This window comes from Ambystoma mexicanum, chromosome 2q (assembly GCF_040938575.1).
Source record: "Ambystoma mexicanum isolate Mex_15411 chromosome 2q, UKY_AmexF1_1, whole genome shotgun sequence".
NCBI lineage: Eukaryota > Metazoa > Chordata > Amphibia > Caudata > Ambystomatidae > Ambystoma > Ambystoma mexicanum.
In genome coordinates, this window is record NC_090924.1 from 509,199,735 (window position 1) to 509,217,739 (window position 18,005).

Genomic DNA, 18,005 nt, shown 5'->3' on the forward strand with positions numbered 1-18,005 from the left:
CTGAGTTCCAGACACTATGCAGATCACCCAAACATCACAATCGAAAGGGGATGATCACAATGTGGCCTTATATTGAACCAATAAAAAAACAAGACTTGCCTGTACCCACCAGCCAAACAAAGCAACTTGGTTTGAGTAACGCTCCCAGTTTCCATTTTTACTGATTTTCACACATAAATACAGACAGAAATCATTCTGCTTTCTGTCTGTATTTCTTTTATAAATGGGTCTTTTTGCTTGGTTCCCTATGCTGTCAGTCATCCATCGCAGGCCAATTGCATTACAGATTGGCGACATGGAGAGGTGCAACGGTTGTATACAAACAGCATTCAAGTTCTTCAAATTGCTGACAGCATATTTATCAAGTCAGCAGCAATTGCAGGAGCAACAATTTGTTATTATGAAAACAATGGAACTGCCATTTCTTTCCTGTATGACTGAGCTTCTGATTTAATAAATGCATTTTTTATGTGAATAAATGTAGAACAATACTGGTTGCAAATTCTTTTTTTTATAGGACAGAATTAAATGTGGCTAAATACAGCCGGAAATGGCAGAAAAATAAATACCACATAATGGGGAGCTTTAAGTATAACCTGATGAAGGTGAGTCAAAAAAGGAAGGAGGTGGGGCCATTGGGCTTCAGTTAAGTACTCATTACTGGGTATGTATCAGGTACAAGGAGAGTGAAGGAAAGAACCCACTGGTGGACACTATCCACGCAACCACCCGTGGTCGCTAAACAAACACCTAGGGGAAGCAGGACATTGTAAATATAATACAGGGGCCCTGAAATAGTGGAAGCCCTTCCTAACCTCTACAATATTCTCCATGTGGACCGGAATGCCGCTCACGCGGATGGGGGCATTGATCTAATCTATACAACCACGCTCACTGCTACACTGGTACCTCTTCCCTGTGATATTACAACTGGAAGACACGCTCCTCCCCGGCTTGTATCCTTAATTTTTGTATTACTTATATTCCCCCTCGGGCTGACTCTCTTTTCTGCAGTCAATTGCTTGACCTGTCAGCCAATTTGTATTTGAAGTTTGACAATCTCATAATCATGGGTGATTTTAATTTTAAATGTAATCCCCCTGTGTCTTTAGTGGCAGCTCACTTTTTTGAAGCAATGGCCAACTTGGGCCTGGAACAGTTAGTTGCTGGCCCTCCTAGCTCCTTGAGCAACACGTTGGATTTTTCAGCCAACTCTTTGGTCACCATCTTATCCCCTTTTCCTATCCCTTAGTCTGACCACTTTACAGTCCCATTCTCTGTCCAGGCGCATATCCCTGAAGCTGTCATTGGTTTATGAAAGGCCTTGAGGCGTACCTGGCATAAGGTCACCAAAGAGGACATTATAGTCAACATCCATTCTGTATGCTCTACTATGCAGTTGGTGTGGTTTTCATTCCTCTCGCAGACATTTTACTCAGTTGTTGACCTTTTGGCCCCAGCCAAACACTGGAGGGCCCCATGTTGCCCCTCCAAACCCTGGCTTAACACAGAGCTGGAAGCTTTTCGCTTGAACAGTGTAAAAAGAAATGCAAGTGGTCGGTCCTCCTACTTGCCGAATGACTGAGCTTCATTCAAGAGTAGCTCCAATGGCTATCACTAGGCAATTTGTCTGGCTAAATTGTTCTTTTATACAAATAAGGTGGAAGACGCGCTCAACCAACCTATGGAGCTTTTCTCCTTGGTGCAGTCACTTTCATCTAGAACTGATTAATCTGCTGGAACTACCCCTACACAAGCATTATGTGGTTCCTTGTCTGACATTTTCATCAATAAGGTCAGTGATATTCGCAACCTGATTGCTCCCACAGGGTTCCCCACTGAGACCCTTGATCTATCAGCTCCTATCGAGGCACTGATTGAATCCTGGTCTGTTTTTCCTTCTTTGTCACCCAATGACATTATTAGTGCCACCCAACACCTCAAATAATCCTCTCTTCGGACGCCATTGCCTTGAGGGTCTTCAAGGGTATTATGCCTCAAATTGCACCTTGGGTGTCTCAGGCAGTTAATTTATCTTGCAAATCTGGCCATATTCCTGTTGAGCTTAAGCAGTCCCATATTATTCCCCTTCTAAAGAAACCTTTCTTGGATCCCAGCCTGCCCGCTAACATTCACCCTATTTCTCTCCTTCCTTGCCCCATGAGGCACCTGGAATCCCTGGTCTCTCCACAACGTACCTCCTTTCTTGAGAGATCTAGATTCCTGGATCCTTTCCAGTCAGTATTCTGGCCAGGTCGAGGCACAGGGAGTGTCCTCATCTCTGTTTTTGACAATCTGATACATTTGGTCGACCAGGGGGGGTAGGTGCCTTGATAATTTTAGATCTCTCTATGGCTTTTGATACAATCCACCATTCCATTCTGCTGCACTGCCTCTACTGGGCTGGCTTATACCCATCAGGTTCTCTCCTGGTTTTCTTTCTTCCTGATGGATAGGACACAGATTCTTACCCTTTCTGCCTTTCTGTCACAACCACATGCACTTGCATGTGGTGACCCTCCGGGCTCCCCGTTGTCTCCTGCTCTCGTCAACATTTACATCACAGCCTCTTTTGCTGCTCATCCGCTCCTGCGGCTTCCGGTGCAAAGCCTATGCTGATGACACCCAAGTCATCATCCGGCTTGGCTTGACTCAGCCAGACACTGTATCTCAGTTTAGGGGTTGCCTGGTGGCGGTGTGTAGCTGGATGAGTAGAAACTGGCTTAAGTTGAATGGGGACAAGACAGAGGTGTTGGTGGTAGGTTCCTCCCCTGGACCTTGCTGTGGCTCTCCCTGTTCCTACTCTTTCTAGTCATCTGCCTGCTGACTTATGGAATTGGGCCCCTGCCCTTCCCATGTCATTCAGGACAAGAACCTTGGATTCATGCTCACCAATTCATTGGCCACCTCATCCTTGGTTTGTTTCATCTGCAAAGCAGTCTTCCATCAATTTATGGTTCTGCGTAAGGTTCTGCCTTTCCTCCCCGCCCACCTGTATGCCCTAGTAGTCTCTTCCCTCATCTTGAGCCGCCTTGATTATTGCAACTCTCTTTTGTTGACTCAACCTCTCTACATCCTACATCCCCTTCAATTAAAGCTAAATATCACAGCACAAGTTGCCACTGCTACTCCTTATGGCTTGCACATCTAGCTGGTTCTCTAAGTGCACTCCACTGATTGTGAGTCCAAAAACAGATCACCTTTAAATCTCATTGCATAGTTCATTAGGCCTATTACGGGCTGGGAGCAGAGTATTTACAGGAAATGTTTCAGCTTTGTGCTGAAAGACCCAAGAAATATTGAGGCTTAGTACCACAAAATGAAATATGTCAATCACGGGTCAAAAGATACAAGTATCTTTATTTCTGTATAGATTTCAAAGCAAAGCAGATAGCTATCTGGCTCCCAACACCTCGCAGTGTATACCAGCAGACACAGTGAGGGGTGAGAGTGCTGGACATTTCAATGCATGCGATTTTATACATTAGTTCAATCATTTTCCAGCCCCTCTCCAAACTAATAATTTACATGCTAGGATTCGTGCCCAGTTCACATGACAAATATGACAATATTGTTTAACATATTTAACAAGTTTGCTTGTCCATGAAAATTCAATGGTAACGTTTGTTAGGAAAGATTTCATAATTGTAGGTAATTTTCCTTCCATGTGGCAACCCCCAAACATTTTGCTGTTGTTTTACACCCTGATCTAGACTTTGCCAGAGAAGCGCAGCCTTCCGCCGCACTCCTCTGGGTTTTCGCTCAATTCTTACGGGGAAACTGAAATGCCCTTAAGACAGTCAGTACTGGGAGACTTCGTTTCCCTTAGTCCTTTCCTCATGTTGCAGCTTTTGAGCAACATGAAACAAGAGTGCACCGTAACTTACATTACCGCGCTCTTGGGTCTCTAGTCATTCCAATGGCCCTAGAAACTCTTGCTGGACTTATCATGAAATGTGCAAGTGTGTCACAGACGGGACTGGTGGCAGCTATCGTTTCTTTGTGTTTTGAACCCCTTTTTGCCATATTAACCGCGCTTCCTGCGTTTGGCCCAAATGGGTGGCCAGGCCTCCAAAATGGCCATGCCACGAGGTTCTTTGTCCTGTCGGCTGACCGTCTTGCCCCTTCAACTTCCCCCAGGTCGAGCCGACCCGGGGCAGTCCTTATTTGGTCATGCACTTTCCCACAAAACACAATGCTTTCGCGGGCTTCTGCGTGCCTTGTGTGTGCCTCCAGGATGTGGGCTGGGATGTCTGTTCCCAATACACATCCTGGGTGCCAGAGAGTCTAGAGTGTCCTGAATGCCTGGGACCACCGTGGTCCGTGATAGGTCCACGTATGGTGTGAGTGTTTGTGAGCGGATCTCCCATTGGGCCCTCTCCGTTTTGGCGCGAAGGGAACTCTGGATAAGAGGAGGCTGAAAACCTCACTACCATGTCGATCTCCTGAGGTCTCACGAACGGAGGATAAGGAGCCAAGTATCCTGCAACTAAGAAGCTGAGTCGAGGAATCGCTGGTGACCCGCTGAAGGTTTGGCACCCTGCACTGCTGTCGTCCTGTGAGACCCCTCTGCCTCTGATCGAACGAGAAGGCCTGTACTGGCGCATCCACCCTTTAGAATAGTGGGAACAACTATTCTTGGCATCTTCACCAAATCCTGTATGTAAGCCTTTGGAAGCGTCCCTGTGCCATCCAGTGGACTGACCAGCCTACACAGGAACCTTGCTCTGTCACCGCCGTCTGGCTTACTGCTAATCCCGTGTCCTCGGCACTCTCACACGATTCGTACACTTGGCATTCCCAGGTCTAAAGTGAGACGTGTGCTTTGGGACTGGAATACATGCGGTTGCCGAGTTACCCTGCTGTGGTAACAAACCTGTGCGTGTTCGCTGCATTTGGGACACCCTCGACCCTGACTCCTGCTGTCGCGGAATCTACACGGCGTCGAGACATCCTGCTGTTCGCATCTGAACCTGCCAGTACCAAAATGGAACCGGAGAAGCCTTGGTCTGCCTGCATCGGGGACCGGTGAGTAGTCAATACCCTAACCAGTCGCCCTCCCGCGGGAGCCTTTGGCTTTCCATCGCTGTCGTAAACAGCAACCCTTTTCCGCACTCGTGCCCTGCTTCTGCCCACAAGTGGAGGCCGCGGTTGAGTAGCGGGGAACTGTTCATCATCGTTTTGTTCACCTCTCTGAACTGCCTGATCTCCCTGAAGAGACTCTCCTTTGCCCGTTGGCACTCGCGTGTGCTGGTACTTTTGAGCACAAGGCTCCACTCTTCATAGGGCTCGGACTTCCTTCTAGTTAGGTGGCCTCTGATGTCGAATTGGGTCTGACGATTACTTGCACTGCCTGTTTTCCTCCACATCTAGGTGGTCTGCATATTTCGTGCTTCTAATTCCTTAGACCCCTTAGTCTTGTATATATATTGTATTGCTTGTGATGTGTTGGTTTATTTGAGTTTTACCGTGATTCTTTACTATGGTCGATGTTACAAAGGCCTTGTAATAAATGTGTCTATATTTTTAATATAACACCTGTCTGGAGTAATTTGTAAGCGTCCTTGCTTTGTGTGCTCATTGCGGGCTTTCCGTCACCCTCACCCCTCTTGAGACCTAGTCTTGACCGCCGCCATCCCTACCCTGATTGGTCTGGCTTGACCAGAGGTTACCCTGTTCCAAGAAACTAGGCTGGCCTTCTGAACCTCTGCCCCTCCAGGACAGAGTTCAGAAATCCATCTTAACAACATTGATTCTCCAATCCACAGTAAACCTTGTTTTAAGAATGCACACAATGCAGTTCAGCAAAAACACACGGTCTTAGTTTGTTCTACATTGTTTCATTGTTTATATGAGGATGAGGCTTGTGAGCGCAGACAACACTTAGATTGCAGTTAATATGAGTAGCAAGGTTCCTTTGCATAGAACAAACATTCTGCTCTCGGCAGCCTAAATGTTGACGTAACTCAAAGGCCATTCGGCTCGGCTGTAGTTGAAAACACAATCCACCATTTTAGGACACAAAGCAGGAGTTAAAATCAAAATGGCGGATGGTTCTTAAAATGGCGGCAAAGTTGATTTGAATCAGAGCATTTCAACATTTTCTGTACAACGCGGCCAATATTCATATCAAGACGGTATTATATGACTACAGTTTGACAGTGCGCCTAGCCGCTCCCTCCGCTCATCTCATGCCCTCTTTCTCACGGTTCCCCGATTCTGCCTCCCCGGGATGGGCAGCCACTCCTTTTCTGATGCAGCAGCCAAACTATGGAACGCTCTCCCTCTCTTTCTTCGAGCCACGGTGGACCACTTTATATTTTGCCATGTTCTGAAAACCAACCTGTTCTAGGCAGCTCCCTATCTAATCACTCCCCAGCATCACGCGGCTCACGGCGACTGTGCGCTTTACAAGAATATGGAACATAACATAACATTCGGCATAGTTCCATCTCCCACACACATGATATCAGAGCCCACACATTCAGCAGGAGAGGCACCATACAACGAAGTACTCACTCATAGCATAGACAGACTCCCACACAATGCAGCAACTCCTTGAAAAATCATCTCCTGTTGTGTGGCTGTTGCGGCTTAGTAGGTACACAAACAGTGTACCAGGGCCAGCAGTTGAAGTGGGTGGGAATTAAAGATTACAATGTGCCTCTACTTTTTGGTATAATCAGCCATCATTCCCTGACTTTTTGTTGCAATGAGAACCTTTGCTGGACGGCAGGCGAAGGGCACTTGTGTTTGTTGCTGCTCCCTAACTGGGGATTTGAACCTGGGTTCTATTGGGATTGCGTAAATGTCACATCCCGCTCAGCTGTCTTGCAGACAATGGATTGCTGCATTTTTCAGGAGCCTGCTTGTGACATAAGGCTCATTCCAGAGTCACGAGCAAGACCTAGTTGCTGGCATTGTCAGACACTGCCTGATACATGCACAATAATGCAGGCATGGCTGGCGTCTACGTACAGAACCGAATTTGCCATTTGCTACTCACTTTGCCACATCAAATCAGGAAAAACACATTTTAATGTTCTGCTTTCACAGTGAACAAATCATACCAAGGTGAAAACTGACAAAAAAGCACCCTAGAATAATAATGTGACCCAGAGCTTCGCACATACCTTAGGCAAACTAGACAGTTGCAGGTCTTGACCCCAACTCTTCAGTCTCATTCTCTGCATCGCTCACCATCATTCCTTTGTTGTAATGACAAGATGAACAGTGTTGGGAGTTGCACTGATACGGGCGGCCCTGGCATCTGGGAAATGCGTAATTTGCTGATAGCCTCTTTTGCACATTGTGGTTGATGGGGTTCACCAGTCTCCTTGAGTGTATATATCTTAGATTAACAGGGGAGGGTTGGCAATAGGGAAAAGGGATATAGTCCTAATCCAGGAGGGCTCTAGGATTCCAGGTCAATAATGACGTATCATTTCTGGCTATCACAGAACGATTCTGGGTCACTCTGGCCTGTAGGACTAAAATAAGTCTGACAATGATAACAAATCTACCTGGAACATTGGGTTGCTGAGGCTCCCCACTGCTGCTTGAGTTACATCTGGCCTTCCCTTGCAAAGCACTCCCTCTTGGGGTTTTGTTTCTTACCTGTTGAACACTACTCTGCAGATGTCCCTTCTTCAAAATACACCCACTCTGTATAGACGTTGCTCACCTCTCCTGTTACCCTTTGGACGTTGTCTGCTTATTCTAGAATGTTCCTACCCCAGTCGTCTACTCCACGGGAAGTGGAGCTTGACAATAGGTCAATAACTCTTAGTTATGCCCAGTCTTCACCTGTTGTGACAAATACTTCTGGGGTACCAGTGGTGCAGGGGTGAATATCGGTTTCTAAACTATTAATCAGCCCCACACCTCGAATACACCAGAAGGGACCCGAAAAGATTGGAACCACAAGCAAATGATAAAGCTCCTTGTCTAATATTGGTAATGTGGATGGAATGGCAGCCTTATCTCCGAATGGTCGTGTATAGTTGTTTGCAACACAGTGAAAATACAGAAAATCCAATTATTACCCAATGATAAAAGGGCCTGTCCAGGTCAGGTTGTATCAAAAATATTAACTTTATTTATATCACAACAGACATTTCTAGCAACACTATGGAATACAACCCATCCTGTACCGCAATGCAGAGGACAGACAGTTTCAAAGAAGGAAAAGCTATGCACTCTGGATATTAACAGAAGGGTAGTCAGTATGGTTGATAACCACTACAGTTTAATGTTTCTTGGCTTCAGCACAAAGGGCACAATGGGTCTTAAAATGTCTCTAGAGGCCTTCTGGGAAGGTACCAGAGGTCAGAACCACAAGGTGCCTTGTGCTGTAGGTGTTCTTGGTGCTCGACAGGGTCGAGTTGGCTTCAGGGCACTTTACAGGCTTCTGTGACAGGGTTTGAGATGGGAATTAGGTGCGGGTATAAGGCGGCAGGACGGTTCGGCGAGCGAAACTGGATGAACACCTGCAGGCTGGCCTAAATGGTGGCTCATGTTCAAGATTGTTGACTCAGTGCGGATTGGCAGTTCTTAAGTGCTTGTCGAGACGTCTCATCTCGGAAGCGATGGCGGCTTGACAGTGGTCAGCAGTGCTGTCCGTTGCAGATCGAGGAACTCGACTGGCTCAAAAATGTCCTTTAAGGCGGACATGGGTAGATGCTCATTGAGGCACTTCTCCCAGCTTCTTCAATGGACCAGTGTCTTCCTTTAAGTCAGACAGCCCACAGCTGTGGAGTGTATTGCAGGCAGCTGCCTTGTCCTTGGTTTTAGATTCAGAGCCTTTCTGGCACCTCCTATCCAGGAAGCTTGCAGCAGAGCAGAGCAGGGAACACTGTGTGCTGGCTGGGTACCAGTTCCTGGGAGATGTTTAGTGGAAGGAGCTTGCTCCCCTCTTTGGAGATCCTGTCCTTCCTTCATTGGCAGAAGATGTAAGGCAGACTGTACCTTCCGCCAGGGTCCAAAGTGTAGTCAGTCTTGCTGCTTCTTGCAAAGTCTTCGGATGATCTGCCAAAAAGAGGGTCTTTGGCTTCTTTTAAAGCCAAGTAGACCACAGTGATTGGTGTAGGATAAGCCTATTTTAATGAACCAATCCCAGGCTCCCTACCAACAATCTCCTGTGTGCGTGAGGTCATAACCAGATTGCTTTGCAACAGGAAAGGTAAGGGGGTGAAAACAGGATCTAGGTGTGCCCCAGATCAAAAATGGCAGAAACCTTCTCTCAGCAGAAAGATCTTTGGCCGCACTCTCTTGTGATACTAAGCCCCACCCATCATCATGTGTGTTGCTGATCTAAGAGTCTCTCTGATTAATGGTCCTCTCTATGTGGTCCCTGTTAAAGCGACAAGTCTCCCCTGAAGCTGCAGAAAAAACAGACTCTCTGGCTCCTGCAAACCACATTTGTGTACCTTATGAATAGGGTCCCCCTAGCGGGGCTTACTGTAAACAGCAGCCCCAGACATGACAGCTCACTGACATTGATACCGAGTGTGGGAGCTATCTTCAAGTTGACACAGTTACATATGCAAGGTGTTTGGGTTTCCTTTCTCCTTTGATAACCTCTGCAGCCAGGCCCTATGTGGACCTGTTTGAAGTACCCTCTGTTGGTATGCTAATCACTGCCACCAGCTGCAGGGCTTAACAAAACAGCAGGGCAGATCCACAGAGCCATTGTTGGTCAATTAGGCTGGCCATGGCAGGGTGAAGATTGGTCCCCCCCTTCCTGGGATGACATAGTGTATTCCTGGCTGTCACATTCCAACTAAATATGACAGGGTGGACAGTGTCTGTAGGCTCTGTTCACCCAGAGTATACAGGTATATTTGTTTGCCATGGTGTGAGCATAGAATAATGTGTGAGGATTAGCCCCACACATTTTCCTGAGGTTGGTCTACCATATTTCCATTTAATAAAAATTGTCAAAAAGGCCACGCAAGCACATGCCCACCATGCGGATGGTCCAATTCCTCACAACTATGTTACCAGGCCTGTCAATACTTGAATCACCCGAGTGGGAGAAAACATATTTAATTTTTGGTGGGTGACAGCCCATCTATGTCTATGTATGAGTAAGAGGCTTAGCAGGTTAATGAACTAACACCATGGCAGGTGACACCCTCCAAAAGCAGGGAGTTGACAGTTATGGTGTTCCAGTTTTTCTCCCTAACTTCATAGGTTCCCATGGCTTTCTGCCTTCCATCTTGTGGAACAAAGCTTAACCGTGTTATTTGCACAGTTAGCATACATTGAGTTTCCTGGTGTCTGACAGCCAACGAACCGGGCAACAAAGTAATACAACTCTGCTCACAGGCATCTAGAAATGAAGCTCAGAATGGCCTTCCAAAGTAAGCACAATGGCAGAGTCAGGATTCAAACCAAATGGTGACCTCTGCAACCAGATTATTAAACATTTGCACTGGTGCTAAAAAGTGAACGAAGGCTTTCATAATACAAAATGGAGCAAACCGGGTTTGTCACAATCCATATTATCTAAAAACGTTTGCATGCGGGCAAAAATGAATTGTGCTGTTTTTCTTTTACTGTGTTTGCTGCATAACGTACAACAAAAGGTGTCAAACTATAGGAACAGTAAAACTTAATTTAAAAAGGTAGAGGAGCACAGCTCCCACCCACTACGACCACGGATGTTACACAGCACACATCATAAATAAAACAGCCTGCTTCTATTGTCCACAGGTGAAAACAGTATAGATAATAGCGATTAACGCAAAAACGTTTTGCAACATTTTCTATTAACAAAACAGCAAAATTGGTGCTAAATTCATTTGCTGTGCTTTTTTGCACAAGTGCAAATCTTTGATAATCTGGCCCAGGAAGAACCATCCAAAATAAGCCTCTGGAACCTGAGCTAGTTACATAAATGTAAAAGGAAGAACAACCTTTGTCATGAACTTCAAAAACCACAACACTCACAGAATGCAACACTAAACTGCCTCGCCCCCCACCCTCATCACAACTGCACAGCAGAAGAGGCACCAGACAATCCCCACCCACGCCTGCTTACCAGGAAATCATAGGCCTCGCAGGCATGTTCGTACTCATTATGGCAAACACACGTTCACTAAAGATCCTTGCACTGCCTCCACTTCTACAACAAACACTGAGTGACACCAGGGTCGCCAGGTTGTGTTTGGCACTCGAGCTTCTCATGACAAACGTATTTGCTCAGCAATGTAGTATTACCGAAATACAGACCCAGCAGAACCACAGTATTTCATGAGTTGATAATAAAATCAACATTCCATAAAACCGTCCATAGACGTGGGAAGCGTGTCACATTTACAAACCGCATATCAACAGTTTGCCACCATTAGAAAATACAATTAATTTATTCAAAAAATAGGAAGAGGAAGCAATCAGTTTCTTCACTAAGAGAGGGTGTTGTTCTAATAGTGCATTATTTCTCCTAATTAACCAGGACTTACTTTCTAAACTACTGTGCTCTACAAAATGGGGTGGCTCTGAGGCCACAACACGACATGTGTCGGCCAGGTCCAGAGTCGGTACTAATTAGCATAACTAATGACTTCTTGGGAGGTAACAAAAACGCTCACAATACATGTACTATTAGCAAACTAACATCAACATCCTGTTAAATAAAACATCACATCTCTTTGAAGAAGAAGACACCTAGAATGTCACTGGGAAGATAAATCACCCCAACGTTTTCTCACTCTTAGTGGCACTACCTCGAACACTACGAGCTACTTAAGAGTGTGTTTATTAGTAAGGAGTGTGAATGACCAATCATAGTGCAGGAGTTCCAGAGAAACAACAAGGGTATTGGGAAGTTCCCTCCTTGAGATTGCCTTTTTTAAATAATGTTGCATTTTACAGCACACTTGTAGTGAGCAATTGTCCAAAATGATATGCAATTTGCAGTAGGTTCTGTCGGATAACACAAGGAAACATGTTTTTAGATCACAGGAATCCAACAGTATCCAGTAGCAGTTCCCAACACACTTGCACGATGACTTTGGCCCAAAACGATGCCAGCATTATCATTGTAAAACACACTGCATTGTACATGTATTCACAATGTATGACACTATTTAGTGTAAAATTGAATTTTCTATGCTGTCAGTGCCCAAAAATGCCAGCATTTCCACGTAAAACATTCATATTGGCTGAGCCCAATAAGGTCACCCTGAGTTACCTTCACCTCACTGATGAGGCCCAACAAGGCTGAAACACGTGTATGGGGTTGCTGTTGGTACTCTTGTTCAGAGAGAAATTGCCATAGCATTTCGGTGCTGGACTGCCCATGTGGGCGGGACAAAGACTGATATGCAAATGGATATTTCCTGTCTGCGAAAGGTACAGTGAGCAAAAAGCGTGTGCTGCAAACTCTCATCTCAGAACAGGTTATCATGCCATGTTCTTTCTGGAGAAAGACATTAGAAATAGTATTAGCACTTGGCATAGGCCAAAAGGAGGGTTTGTCGGAATAGAAATAATATTATGCCTCCTATTGTAATAGTCTTATGTGTATTGGCCTACGCCAAGTTGTCTAAACATCATGCGCGAACAAACTCCACGACAAGGTCTTGACCTTAGAGAAATCAATGTAAGCCGCCATCTTGGATTAAGCCGCCATTTTAGGTTCTCTTGTTATGTAGAAGTCACACTGAACATCAAAATGGAGGCCAAATGACATTCTGAATAAGATTCTGGCCGTTGTGACCTCCGTACAGCTGAATAATTAATATGCCTATAGGCCACTTGTCGGGGTCGCGAACAGAGACCTTGTCCTACTGTTAACCTATATGTAAATGTACTACTTATATCAGCGAAACTAATCGAAATGCATATATTAAAGGTTGACCTGGCAAGGAACCCTAAAACCAGTATTGTATTTCGCAGAATGGTTAACCCGCAAAAGGGTTGGCCAAGGGCTGGACAAATTGTATAAATAGCCCAGGTATTCCAATGTGCGGTCTCTCTCACTAACACATCGAACCCTCGTTGAAGTTCGTTATGTTATACTGAGAGCCGAATAGCTATCCGTTTGTCAATTGACTTGGTAACTGTTGTAGCTTGAAATAAAGCACTTGTATGTTTCTTTGTAACCTGTGTTGGTGTGTTTCTTTTTGGGCTTCCCGGCCTCATATTATTTTTCTGTTTTCACAGTTGGCGCCCGAATAGGGACCCTCAAGATTGATGCCGGATCATTGAAGGTTGACGCAGGCTATCGAACCGGGATCGGACGGTGTGATACTGCGGGCCCGACCGAACGAGACGCGATACCTCGGCAGCGCTGCACGATCCGATCCTTTGACGATAGTCGTGTGGTCTGACACGGCATCTTGACGAGGGTCCATTTTTGAGGCGGGCAGATTTGTCGAAACCACCAAACACAAGGTAAAATTCGTTAGGTAAGTTCTTTGGTAAACCGTACGGTCCTCCTTAGGTTTGGTCAGGTGTAGTCGTGACCCGACTCTTAATTTAACCCTGACAATTTGAATTTGGCGTATTGTATCTGCAGACACAATTATTGACCAGGTAACACCAATTTTTTGTGAAATGCCTGGGAAATTGTCTAGCTGCTTTAGGGCACTGTTCCGCAGCAATCGACAATCTTTGGAATTTAGCCGCCCGGCACCGCAGGAGGGGTCGCCGGCATGTACTATGTACTGTAAGCATGGCATTGGAAGTATAGTATTTAATGATATTTGGCACAGACAAACCAGACATGCCCCCCGAATTTCAGTGGCCAATCAATGGTAGTTTCGAGATCCCCCGTATTGAATACCTAGAATCGGTCTTGTTAAAGAAGAAGGCCAGACCTGCAGCATTTGATGTTTTGCAGAATTGGAAAAAAAGAAGCATTGCAGCAGCTTAAAAGTAGGGATAAGCATGCACGCCGTCATAAAACGAATGCCGAAAAGGCGTTGTTATATGATCAAGAAAAACATTCAGAGTCAGTCAAGAGTATGGATAGGGCTTTCTCACTCGGTATCCAGAAAATCTATCCCTCTAGAGATTTTCATGTTTCCGAAGAATTTATTGATAAATTGTTAAAAGAACGCAGGCCTGGTGCCTCTGCGCCACCTCCGTATGATCCTCTCCCTGGTGCTCTGCCCATTCCTGCTGTTATTCCTGCTGTTATTCCTGTTCCCCCTGTACAACCTATTGCCCCTATTCCTCCAGCTGTTGTTCCTCCACCTACGCTACCACCTCTTCCCCCTGCGCCGATAGTAATACCTCCATTGAATTTACCCGCACCTCCGCTCCCGAGTGGTTCTGTACCGACTGAAGTTGATCAGGGTGCGGGGTCAAAGATTGTCACTCGAAATACTGTCTCTTCAGAAAAGAAACGGGAATTATTTGCATGGGCTAAGCATTGTATGGAGAGAGGTGATCAAGCTGATGTTTTTTCCACATTATCAAATATGGGCAATTTTCCCGAGAAAAATGTTTTTATTGAAGGTTTGGGGACTTATTTATGTGTAATGTGGGGTAGATTACATAATACAGATCTCCCACAAGGGTTGAGGGATCTGAATACTTTAGCGCTTTCGAGGGACACTGAGGAGAAAGTACATGGTCATGTTGAGAGGTTATTTGAGTATAGGAGGGACTTAGAAAAATTGCAGGATGAGAATGATGAAGACGACAGTATGTATGTACAGAAACGGTTCCTTCCGTGTCGTAAATCGGCATCTGAGGAAGTACGAATCTGTACCAAAGATGCGATTCGATGGATCTCGGATTCATCGATACCGCCAGATGATGTGTATGACACGTATAGTCAGTATACAGTAGAAATGCAGAGGAAGGTGATTCAGGTAATGGTGCAGTACCTGCAGGATGAATATGTAAGGAAGTAGGTTAGTTCTCCTACAGAGTTATTGGGTATTTGTAAGAGGGCTTTTTCGCCCGATACTTCTTCGACCACCTTAACGCTCGACCTGGCTCTGTTGCTTAGTAAGCGATCGGAATTACCTATACCTCAGTTGCCTATGAGAGAGGTTCCTCTGACATTTGTCCCGAAGGTTGAGATTCCTGCTAACGCTGGGACAGGTGCACCCGCTGTGGACATTCCTGCACATTATGTATCACAATTTGTTCACGTCCCGTTTTCGCGACAGGAAGTGAACACTATTAGACAATCAATTCCTGATATTAGGAAAAATCCGACAGGATTCTACAAAGAGTTAGAGTCCGTTTTACAGTCCTCTGTGTTCACCCTAAGTGATATTGACTTGCTATTCCCTGTACTCCTGCCCGTAGATTTATGGAAGCAGGTTCGCACAATAGACGATGTGCCTGGGTTGGGAGATACGTGGGCTAACATAACTAGGTTTGATGGGGAAAGACCAGCTGGTGAGAAACCACCTCAGGTAATACTCACTTTGCCTGATAGAATTGTTGCAAAATTGAAAACCATAATTCCTGAGAAAAGAATTATTTGGGACAAGCTTAAGGCCTGTGTTCAAGGAAAATCTGAAGGTGCCACCAAATTCTTTAATCGATTCGAACAGGTATTCTCTGACTTCAGTGGACAGGACTTGGGCACAGATTTTGGGAAAAGGTTGTTCGTGGACAAATTTGTGCGTGGATTGCTGCCTGACATCCAGTCACAGATTATGTCCTCTGAGAGCGCTTGGCAGGCGAAATCCCAATCTGAGGTTTTGCACATGGCTCAGTATTATGAGAACCGTGTTAATAATGAAAAAGAGAGAATAGAGAAGAGGAAAGGAGATTTGAAGACAGAAGTATTGTTACAGCAAATTGTTAGAAATCCCAGAGGAGGTAATTCACAGACCAGAGGTCAGTATGTTCCGAAAGGGAACGTCCCCTTGGGTCCTGTGAATATTAATCAATGTGCCTATTGCCGCCAGGAAGGTCATTGGCGTGCACAGTGCCCCGTCCTTCGACAGAGGTCAAACAACACATTTGGGAGTATAGGTAGACGACCTAGGGGTCGCCCCAGAGTGGGGGGCCCTGATAGAGGTCAGTTCTTACAAGATCCTCAGCAACCTTTTTCACGGGATAATCAGACTTCGAGTGTGGACACAAGAAACATATTTGATCACCCTTCTGCTGCCTACCTTTCCGAAGAGCTTCCTTTCGACGACATCTTGTTTCGTTAGGATTGCCCGAAGCAGGGTTTGGAACCTTCACCTGTTCCCGTTAGTCAAAAAGGTCCCTACGTTGAACTGTTAGTGGGGAATAGGAAACATCAGTTCTTGATAGACACTGGAGCACAGAAGTGCTCCATTGATCATTCTCGGGTTCCAAACATTCCACTGTCAGGGCAAACTAATGTTTCTGTAGGGTTTTCTGGCATACCAGTTGCTTGTCCGGTTTCTTCGCCGGTGCCTGTTTCTTTGGGTCCCTTCACGGACCACTGTCCATTCCTCTTGACTTCAAACTGTGGAGAAAATTTGCTGGGGTTAAATCTGTTGAAGAAATTAAATGCAGTAATTCATTGTTGCTCTGACGGAGTGCGACTGACGATTTCACCACAGCAACTTCCCAGTTCTCAGTTTTTGACTCGACCATTGCCTCCTGAGTTTAGCGTTTTCCCGGAATGTTTGTGGGCGGTTGACGACAATGATGTCGGGGTATTACAGGTTGAACCCGTTAAAATAGTTTTGAAACATGGAGTTAAACTACCACGCTTCCGCGATATAAAATATCAGTTGAGGGCGAGTGTGCTTTGAAGTGCATTGTTTCCAATTTTGTGCATCGGGGAGTGATCGAAGAGATTGCAGGTAGTTTATGTAACAGCCCAATTTTACCCGTGTACAAGAAAGGCGACAGTGCAATCCCATTCCGTTTCATAATTGATCTACGCGCTATTAATAAAGTTGTCGCCCCACAATTTCCAATTGTGCCTGATGTGACAATGATACTAACGATGATCCCTGCTACAGCTACTCACTTTAGTGTTGTGGATCTGAAGAATGCTTTCTTCAGTATTCCTATACACAAGGATAGTAGATATTTGTTCGTGTTCACCTTGGGGGGACGTTCGTTCACATTTACTCGTGCACCTCAAGGTTATACTGAAAGTCCAAGCATTTATAATAGGGCTTTGAAAGAGCAGCTTGACACCCTTGAATTGCCATCTACTTGTACACTGCTTCAGTATGTCGATGACTTGCTTTTAGCTGCAGATTCTGAAAGTGCTTGTAAAGAAGGCACTGCATTGTTGCTTATTCATTTGGCTGAACATAGTCATAAAGCTTCTCTTAAGAAATTTCAATATTGTTGTCAGGAGGTCGCCTATTTAGGCTATCTCCTGTCAAAGGAGGGGAGAAGATTGACACCTGAAAGAATAAAACACATTTCTGGCATGTCTGTTCCAAATACACAGAAGGAAGTCAGAGCCTTAATAGGTATGGCTTCCTACTGTAGGCTGTGGATCCCGAACTTCTCACTAGTGGTAAAACCGATGTTGGCCTTGACGAAGAAGGGCATTTCTTCGCCGCTGCCATGGAAGTCGGAACATCAACGATCATTTGAGCTTCTCAAAACCGCGTTATGCTCTGCACCGGTTCTGGGTACTCCAAATTACAATAAGGCCTTTGTGTTGTTTGTGCATGAATGTGATGGATGTGCTTTGGCTGTGTTAACACAGGAACACGGAGGGAAGAATAGACCGTGCGGCTACTACTCTTCCGCCCTTGATCCTGTCGCATGCGCTTTGCCAAAATGTTTGAGAGCCGTCGCTGCTGCTGCCGCGTCTGTAAAACAGAGTGAGGGAATGGTCGAAAGCCACGATTTAACCCTGATGGTACCTCACTCTGTATATGTCCTATTGAATAAAACCCAAACACAGCACCTCACCTCTGCACGGCTGACGAGGTATGAATTGACTTTGTTTGCCCCTCACATTCAAATTAAGAGGTGTTGTGTTCTTAATCCGGCTGAACTCCTACCTTTCCCGCAAAATACTGTTTGCGGTGACGAAGAATCACATGACTGCCTGTATACTACTGAACAGGAAACAAAGG